The 9,709-nt window shown below is 38.1% G+C and overlaps 1 long non-coding RNA gene across 2 annotated transcripts; it reads right to left on the bottom strand.

The window, feature by feature from the left end:
• Positions 1–2,857: 2,857 nt before the first annotated feature.
• Positions 2,858–7,946, bottom strand: LOC140607985 (uncharacterized). Of its 2 annotated transcripts, XR_012009928.1 has the most exons (3): positions 7,498–7,946; positions 4,843–4,944; positions 2,858–4,496 (listed from the first exon to the last, which is right to left on the bottom strand). It is a non-coding gene; the product is annotated as an uncharacterized lncRNA (long non-coding RNA). The 2 variants fall into 2 exon arrangements; XR_012009927.1 differs by lacking the exon at positions 7,498–7,946 and having other exon boundaries at positions 4,843–7,471.
• Positions 7,947–9,709: the final 1,763 nt, after the last annotated feature.

The raw sequence follows: 9,709 nt of genomic DNA, 5'->3' as shown, positions 1-9,709 counted from the left end.
AGCCCAGCTGTAGACAGCCAGTTCCTAAAGTTCAAACAAGCCTCCTCCTCAGTGAACTTCTCATGTGACCTTGAATGAGTCACTTAACATCTTGAGTCTGTTTCCTCACTTGTACAATGGAGACAGAGATGCTGACCTTCCTCTCAGGCCCACTCTGAGGAACAGTTCATTAGCAATCACAAAGGACTTTGAAAAAGTAAATGCTGAATTATAATTTTGGTCAATCTTGGTGCTTCCCACTCAATCACTCCCTCTTGGGTAAATGATCAAAAGTGTTGGCTGAGGGACACCTGGGTGGCTCAGCAGTTGAGCGTCTGCCTTTGGCTCAGGGTCTGATCCTGGAGTTCTGGGATCGAGTCCCATATCAGGCTCCCTGCATGGAGCCTGCTTCTCCCTCTGCCTATGTCTCTGCCTCTCTCTGTCTCTCATGAATAAATAAAAATCTTAAAAAAAAAATGTTGGCTGAACCAGACACTTCTGAGCCAAAAATTCACCCCATACCAAAACCTGGCTCCTCCAGAGACCCACAGAAATCCTTTCCTGCCTGTCACCACAGGGCAGGTGTTTTCCTACCACTAATCAGGACACAGGAATCCCAAATGTGAAGGGTATTCAAACTCGTACTTACCAGACACTTCAATTCCAAGGGAATTCTGATAAAGTAACAAGTACAGCCGCAGGGATGTGCAAACCACATTTCCTCTGGGTCTGTGGCGGTTTTCAATTATGAAAGTATGTATTTATTTATTTTTAACAAATAGTTGCCAAACACTTAAAATGTGCACATTAGAATGAAATCCTTTTCAGCTCAGCCAGTAGGAATCCTGTCATAGCCAGGAAGTCATGTTACAGACACATCCAACCTCGCACCAGGGCCAGGTGGTAGGGAGGGTAGGCTGCATAAACATTATGTCTCCCCTGGGTGCTTGACTTGTCCTGGTCCTCACAACTCTCAAAGCACTTAGTGTCGAGCACATCTTTGCAAAAACTGACTCCTTGCTACCAATAAAGCAATCAATCAAGTCCTGGATTGAATTTTAACTGGACACTCCCTGGTTTAGGAAAATAAACATGCCAATTCCTCTAATACTAAATACACTTTGAACTGAAACTGGAAGTGAGTAAATGGAGTCACAAACCCAACGAGAATTAAATACATGTATTTACTAAGTCTCATTAATAGTTGCAGGTGGAGTAAAACTTGGGTCTTAGTTTAAATGATTGTATTCTCATTGACACTCCATCTGAGCCATTCAAAAGCTAGAGCACTTCTGTGAATCATTCTGTAGTTGGGCACCTATTATTAACCGCAAATGTGGTAGGACTGTTCCTGTCAGGGATTTATATAAGAAAACTGCTCTGTGGAATGATGGCTAGGCTAGTAGTTAGTAGATGGATTTGGAACCCAAGCATAACACATTCAAACGCTGTGATTTGAGGAATCACCTAAACTCTCTTAGCTTAAATTTTATCCTCCATGAAATGAGAATAATAACAAATGCCCTTCCTAAGTCCAGGGCCATTGGGAGGCACTAATGGAATGATGGATGTAAAAATATTTTGTAAACTATAAAGCACTCTACGAGTTTAAAGGATGACAATGATTATTACTTCTATTAAATCTTCATGGACTAGTTGAATTTGGAAACCCCTCATTGAATGAATAAAAAGGGCATTAGAGATATTCAGACAGTGCCTATAGATTGTAACAAATAAGTGTGGATTGTCATGAGTAGAATAAGAAGAAAAAAATGTTTTCTTCAGATTCTGTCTTTGATTAGAAAGATACCATCGGTTTCAGTGTGCTTTTCACAGCTATTCAATTTACGATCTTTGCAATTAACTTCTAGAATATTCATATTGAAATGGCATGCCATAAAAATAACTGTTTCAGAGAAAATTATGTGGCAAGAACAAAGGAAAAAAACAAAATATTTCTGTCTACTCCAAAAAGTTTCAGAGTTAATAAAATTCAGTATGCCCTCAGATAGTAAAGGCCCAAAAACAGTATCATTTTGAGGAGAATTTAACTCCCTAGTATCACCAAAGCCTGTGGAATACTGTTAATTTACTACGAGGAGATACAGGACAAATATTTTAAAAAATCGGGATGCCTGGGTGGCTCAGTGGTTGAGCATCTGCCTTTGGCCCAAGGTGTGATCCTGGGTCCCGGGATTGAGTCCCGCATCGGGCCCCTTGCAGGGAGCCTGCTTCTCCCCCTGCCTGTGTCTCTGCCTCTCTCTCTCACTCTTTGTGTCTCCCATGAATAAAGAAATAAAATCTTTCAAAATGTATTTTTAAAAATTTTAAATAAATAAAAATAAAATGTATTTTAAAAATTGGTATATATAGGCAGGTGAAATGCAATATGGATTTCTAAAATAGTCACAACCAAGTTTACCTATGTTAGCAGATATTGCATTTATTAGTGTAAACAGATCGTTATAAAATAGTAAAATGACATAAAATGAAATGATATACAATAAACTTTACAAAAATGTAAATTTAGTCCTTGGTTCATAGTCTTTTCTCATATTTTTCCAAATTCTTTTGAAAATATTCATGTGCCACCTGTTATTGATTTAGGATACTACAATTTTTGTTTTATAAGCCTATATTCTCTTATCCTGTACACTAAGAATATACAGACTAATTTGTTATATTATTCTACATAACTAGCCTTCATATACTGGAAGACATGTTTGGAAGCAACCATGCACTCAATTTAGCTTTCCCAAACTGCTATCTTAGGAGATAGGGGAGATACAGCATTATGTCCTTGATGGAGTGGGAGGAAACAGAATCAATCCTTCTCTCTCTTCCCTCCTCTCTTTCCTTCTCTGTCTTTAGAGCCCTCTGGAACAAAAATTAAAAATGTTAGAGGAAAGCAACTCTATTTTTTTAAACATTTTACCCAAGCAATTTTTTTTTTTTTACTTAAGAGTGTATTTATTATCTCTTGATGTATAACAAATCACTCCCATATTTGGCTCCTTAATATAACAAACATTTATTCTTTCATTGTTCCTGTGGGTCAGGCATCCAGGTATAGTTTAGCTGGGTCCCTCAGACTCGGGGCCTCTCATGAGCTTGCAGTCAAGCTGTCAGCTGGAATATGGTAAGCCCCAACCCCAAGTGGGGATGAAGGCTTTAAGTTCACTTACAATTATTATAGCCAGGCTGAAGATCCGCCTGTACTGTTGGCCTCAGCTCCTCAGTATGCCCAATGGGTCTCTCCATAGGACTGCTCACAACATGGCAGTTTGCTTTCCCTAGGGCAAGTGATCCCAGGGAGTGTGCAAGAGAACACCACAATGGAGGTCACAGTCTCTTAGTAACATAATTTCAGAAATGATATCTCTGTACTCTTGCCATAGTCTAGTCATTAGAAGCAAGGCGCTAGGCCCAGTCCCAGGCAAGGGGCTTAGATAGCATTACATATCATTCTTAGATCACTCTAGAAAATACAAAGCAATGACAGATGAGTTTATTCCTGATGAAACAAAATCACCATGCTCAACATGACTAACTCCACTCACAAAATGCCTCTGACGAAGTGAAATTTTATTCCAAAAGAAACTAATTTAGTCATTCTCAAAACTGTTTCTGATCAAACTCCTAAACAGCAGAGTGCCTAAAATGTGCCAGACACTGGGCTTGGTACTGACTGCACAAAGAGAGAAACAGCCTCTGTTTTCAAGTTTAATTTTGAACTTCGTTGTTTATTTCCAGATCTTTGAAAATCTTTTTAAATGTTTTAGTTATTTGGATTTTGTTTTGTTTTGTTGAAACAAGGAATGATTACCCTACTAAATAAATATGCAATTAATTGTGTTCTTCCGAAGAGCTTCAAAGCACTGAAGTGTCAATATCTCCCTGGATCGTAGATTCCCTAAATAAATAGATTCAGTTTACAATGATACAGACTAACACATAAAAGAATTAGGTTGCCTGTTCTCTGCCACAAATGTAAGAACAGATAATGGAATAAAAGAAGCTGTCGTACCTGAATGGCTATCCGTTTCCCTATTCACCAAGGATTATTACTTTTCTCTGAGCTCAACAAGCCAGTTAGAATCATTAATTTCACAAACCTACTCATGTACTTATTTTTACTCTCTCGCTTCTTTATCCCTTGACTTACTATAATCTACCCCTTTCAGCTTTTCCCTGCCCTTATCTTTGCCTCATAGCATTTAACTTTTGAATCACACAGTTGTTCCGTAGCTCTCTTTCATTCCAAACACACTGTGCTTTACACTAAATCTTTGAACCACTTCCAAAAATCCATGTCAGAGGTGCTTTTGCTGTTTGGAATTCTCATTCTTAGTGGTACTGTCATCAGCGTGGTTCCAATTAAGTCTCTCTTAGTTGACAACAATGTCTTTCCAAAGTAAACGACTTCAAGCTTTTATCTCCATGCACCAAACCAAAATCATGGCCATTCCAAACATTCACATTAGAATGTCCACTATCTCCAGAGCTTGTTTCCCTGTCTGAAACCAGATAATGGGAGAGTCTTCAGACAAAATGACATTCAGTGAAGCAAGATACTTGGGTTCTAAGTCAGAGTTGGCCCTTAAAGTCATTTAAGAAAAAAAAAAAAAAAAAGATAAGAAAAAAAAAATAAAAAAAAAATAAAAAAAAATAAAGTCATTTAAGGAGAATTATAATAATATGCCATGCTAATAGTCCACCCACATAAATTAATTCAATTATATTTCTATCATGTCTTATATGATAGTATGATAAGGTAAAGGTTACAAAGCAAATAGTTAAAGAGGCCACTCTATTTATATAGCTATGTAGTCAATATTTTCGTGATAATATAAAATGCCATACAAGATGCTTTTCTGGTGTTTGACGCCACATCTGCCTCAGCTTGTAACATTGCTGGGTCTAATTCATATGAATAAGCATTATGACTTTCAGGGGTCTGGAGCTCTGAAAAATGTAAAGAGAAAAACATTTTTGAAAATGTTTTAAACAAAGACAGTTGTCCACTCAGTTGAATTACACAAACATCACTGGATCCATGAGTTAATGACATAAAATCTAAATGCATTATAGCAGTGAGTGGTCATAAGAGCATAAATCGCTGTCACTGACAATCAGGGAGTCTGGGACCTGTAGGGAAACTAGATGTGTTCATGGCTTCTACTGTGGTTAGCAATATACAATAAGTTGCAAAAATGGGCCTCCAGAGGGAATCTGCAAAAGTTGTAGACAGATGTTCTGAATCTTAGAGTCCAACAGAAGTGTATTTAGGTCAAAGAAGAAGGTTGGACAAGGAGAGAAAGAGCAGAAACAGAATTTGTTGAGTGACCTCTAGAAGCTGTTCCAATAGAAAATTGTCTTGATACTTGCTTTCTAAAAGAGAAATGAGATTAGCTCTGAACTGCCGTTAAACTAACATTAAAAATCTGGATCTAAATGGAATTACATTGAAAATGTTGTAGTATGTGAGGGTTCTAGGACAGGGTCCATAGAAAACAATTATTTTTAAAACAGGATTTATTGAGCCAAAGAACAGTGTGACTTTCTTACATGAGGCTTATTTTTTATATCAGTTGTTCAGTTAAATTAAACTATCTTAGAAAAGTCATTATAATTCTTGTACATATCCTTCTAATATCTATGTGAAGCTACAGAAATTGTTGTAGACAATAAAACCATGATTTACATTGGTGTGACTGGGTTTCTTTTTTCCATTATATATATAATTTTATTTATAGATATAATTGTATTTATCTTATTTGTAGATTTATGATATATACAAATATTTATTTGTATTTATATTTATTATCCATTTGTATATGTAATATTTTTCTATTATATATGTGTGTATATATAAAATCAAAATTATATTTAATTTTCCAGTGAGAATAGGAAATACAGCAGTAGAATCCTGTGTAAACTCATAGGATCCTAGGTGTCATCTTGCTACTGCTATGTAGAAAGAAACTGTTATAATAGCTAATAATATTAATAGCTCAGATAACACATTTTAAGCACTTATGATAATAGCTATGTTACCAAATTTCCATCTTTTTCCTTTACCCTAACTTATCCACTCCCTTGTCCCAACTACTTGCTCTTCCAGCGTCTGTCTCAGCCAAACATGACTCACTCCAGGCCAGATCAGCTCCCAGATTAGCTTGGTTTCTAAAACTCCTTCAAGGACTAAAATATTATTGTATTTCTGGAATTTAGATGACTTCTACCTTCTAAACCTCTCCACCTGTATCGTGAGGATAATGAAAAAACGACATAAGTTGTCCGACATAAAAGAAGGTCCATGCAACTTCTTAGTAATAGACAAGGCTCATCATTTTTCACTCATTCTCCCATTTTTGGGTGGTCCTGATGAAGGATGGTTTGCTGATGGTTAGGTACTAACTCTACAAGATTGGGCCTCCTACAAAAAGGGACCCATGTAGTGGTCTCAGCCTAGATTATTTCTTCCTGTTTCTGGAAAGTACATCAAAGGGCAGCACTGGAATATCAAAATATCACTACCATTGACAAAGAGATCTGTTGTGAGAATAATAAAAATACGTTTACACATATGTACTACATTTCTACTCCTGTGTTTGGAGCCATGGAAATTCAGGAAGATGAGGAATCATTTAACATACCAGTAAAACATTAAAAAGTGGCTTAAAAATAAGGGCTGTTTACACCTCTTTGTTATAATGGTGGATAACAACTTAGTTTTCATTTGAAATTTTTGGAAAAGAGTGACAACCAAGAATACATCATACCATGTCAAACTAGTTTAAAGCATGAAATCTTTGTAATTCAGATATGAAGCTAAGGGCCACAAAATCCTTGAATATTCAAGGAAAAGTAAAAAAAAAGAGACAGAGAAAAATGACTCCTATCAAACATGAAAGCTGAGTTTTTTTCTATTTATTGCAACTCCCTTTCTTTTCTTTTTTTAAGATTATATTCATTTATTTATGAGAGACACAGAGAGAGAGAGAGAGGCAGAGATGGAGGCAGAGGGAGAAGCAGGCTCCATGCAGGGAGCCCAATGTAGGACTCGATCCCAGGACTTCAGGATCACGACTTGAGCCAAAGGCAGACACTCAACTGCTGAGCTACCCAGGCATTCCCCCTTTTTTTCTTTAAGTAAGCTCTCATGGGACTTGAACTCATGACCCTAAGATCAAGAGCTGCATGCTCCACCCAAATGAGCCAGCCAGGCACCCCTATGCAATTCCCTTTTGCGGTCCTAGTTTACACATTCCATTGACCTAGTTTACCTTTACTTTTTTCTTTGCTAGTAAGAAGAGAGGCCAAAGACAAAATCAGAGATAAGTGGGTGCTGTATCACCTATCTAGTGGCAGCAGTGTGGACTATGGACAAGAGTTCTAAGTCTCGGAAACAATGAGTTGTGCAGACACCCATTTTTCTGTTGACTTCTGCTTAGATATTAAAGATGTTCATTAGATTCAACAACATCCTTCTAACCTACTAACTCTGGAACTGACCTTCATGGAAATTTTTCTTGCCGTTTAGCAGATTAGAAGAGACATTTTAGTTTTGTGACACAACCAATCCGTAAGCAGTAGTTAAATGCCTCTTTATTCTTAGTTCTCTCTTGGCATGTTGGGGATGGCTAAAAAGAAGAAAGACTGTCCTCTACTTTCTATTGTTTAACATATGACTGAACAAAAATACAAAATACAAATTAAGACAAACATATAAGACAGTACTTATTCTAAATATGCACTGCACTGTTTTGATTGTACTACTCCATTAAATTCTCCTACCACCCGATGGAGTAAAAAACAGTTAACTCTTGAACCATGTAGGGGCTAGGGGTGCTGTACAATTTTTCACTCTCGAAAAATTAACCAATGGTCTACTGTTGACCGGAAGCCTTCCCAATAAGATAAAAAGTCAATCAGCACATATTTTGTATGTTATATGTACTATATACAGTATTCTAACAATAAAATAAACTAGAGAAAAGAAAATGTTTTTAGGAAAACCATAAGGAAAATATATTTACGGTATCGTACTGTATTTACCAAAAAAAATATACATGTAAGTGGACCTATGCAGTTCAAACCTGTGTTGATATATTTTTATCTCCACTGTACTGATGGAAAAAGTGAAGCATGGAGAATTTATATAACTTGCCCAAGGTTATATAACTAATAAATTGCAGATCTAGGATTCAAACCCAGGCATTCAGATGCCCCAATCCATGCTCGTATTCTGCATGTTCTACTGAACCTTGAAACAGTCAAGTATTACAGAAAAAGAAGGTAAATGACGCTAAAGAGCTTCATGGATAAAATAGAATGGACTTGGAACTTGGCAAACAAGGAGAACATGGCTAGGAAAGGAGCAAGGAATTCTGGCAAGAAGATGAACGATGAGCATGGAGTGTCCGCAGGGGAGTAGAGAAGCCAATCTGACCAGAACGAGTGAGTATGAGGAGAAATTAGATGAGACCATTAGGATGGGGAATATTATGGAAATCCAGAACATTTCCAGTGACAACTGAATTCCTAAGAAGGTAAAGTTATAATTGGGTTAAAAGACATTATCTCAGAAACATATTTTGTTTCATTCCAACACAAATCAAACTGCTCTCCTCTCCAGGTGTAGAGATCTCTTAATGACCATTTCACTCTTGGCAAAATTGAACAGGGGAAGATACTGAATGCAAGGTAAAGTCAAATCCATGCACGTTCATGTTTAGGTAGCATGGGAGAATGGCATCCAAGGAGCGAGAATTTTCCATACTGACCCACATGGCACATTTTGATTTGGACTCCATCTTTGTGACCTCTGACCAGAAGAGATATACAGACTTGTATTTAAGCTGGTACGGGGTTAAAGCCACGAGGTCCACCTGAAGGACAGCACACAGCATGAAATTTTCGCAATGCCACCTTCTGGTTTTGGAAGATAGCTCCAAAAGGAAAATCAGCTGAGAGGCAAAGAGAAATTGCGGCCTCCCTGCAAAAGGCAGAAAGGGAGGTGAGAGAGGAGAAACAAACACATCTGAACCATCCCTAGGGGAGAAAGGATACTATGGACAAGTTTGCCAAAAACCAAGTGAAGCTGAAGACAGCAGGGGGTCTGAATGTGCCACCAGAAAAGTTAAGCAAGAAGGTAAATAAAGTAAGCTGGCTCAGGAACATGGCAGACTATTGGAAGGAGAAGAGGGCACAGTTTCATAACCTCCCAATCCTTCCAACTTCTTACGGTGTTCCAGAAAACAGAAAGTGTGCTTGATAAGAATGATTTATTGAGCAATTACCTCTTTCCGCCCTCAGCTCTCTGGAACTGGACAGCAGACAGGTCTGGTGAATTATATTTGTGAGTTCTCTGGAAGAGCTTCCTCTCAAGGATGCACATGTTTCCAGCTAGTCATGAGGCAGCTCTGCTTGCTGTACAGTTTCTGCTATTTTCACTTACCCTTCTCTGTCCCTTTCTCAGTTCTTGCTCATTTCCCCCTGGTTTAGGAGGGTTTACTGCACCTGCCACTGTTATCATTCACCCCCTGCATGTGTGTCCAAAGTGATGGCTCCCTTCCAGCTTCCCTCATTGTTCCTTCCTGCTGGTCCTGCTCTAGACTGTCTGCTCTGCAAGCAAATGTGCTGCTCCGGCTTCCCTTCCTCTTCCTCCAGCCATGCTCTCTGGGTTTCCCCTTCTGCCTCGTGGCAAATACCCTGCAAAGGGAAG

The sequence above is a fragment of the Canis lupus genome, chromosome 17, assembly GCF_048164855.1.
Source record: "Canis lupus baileyi chromosome 17, mCanLup2.hap1, whole genome shotgun sequence".
Classification (NCBI taxonomy): domain Eukaryota; kingdom Metazoa; phylum Chordata; class Mammalia; order Carnivora; family Canidae; genus Canis; species Canis lupus.
This window is presented reverse-complemented; position numbering and strand designations above follow the sequence as displayed.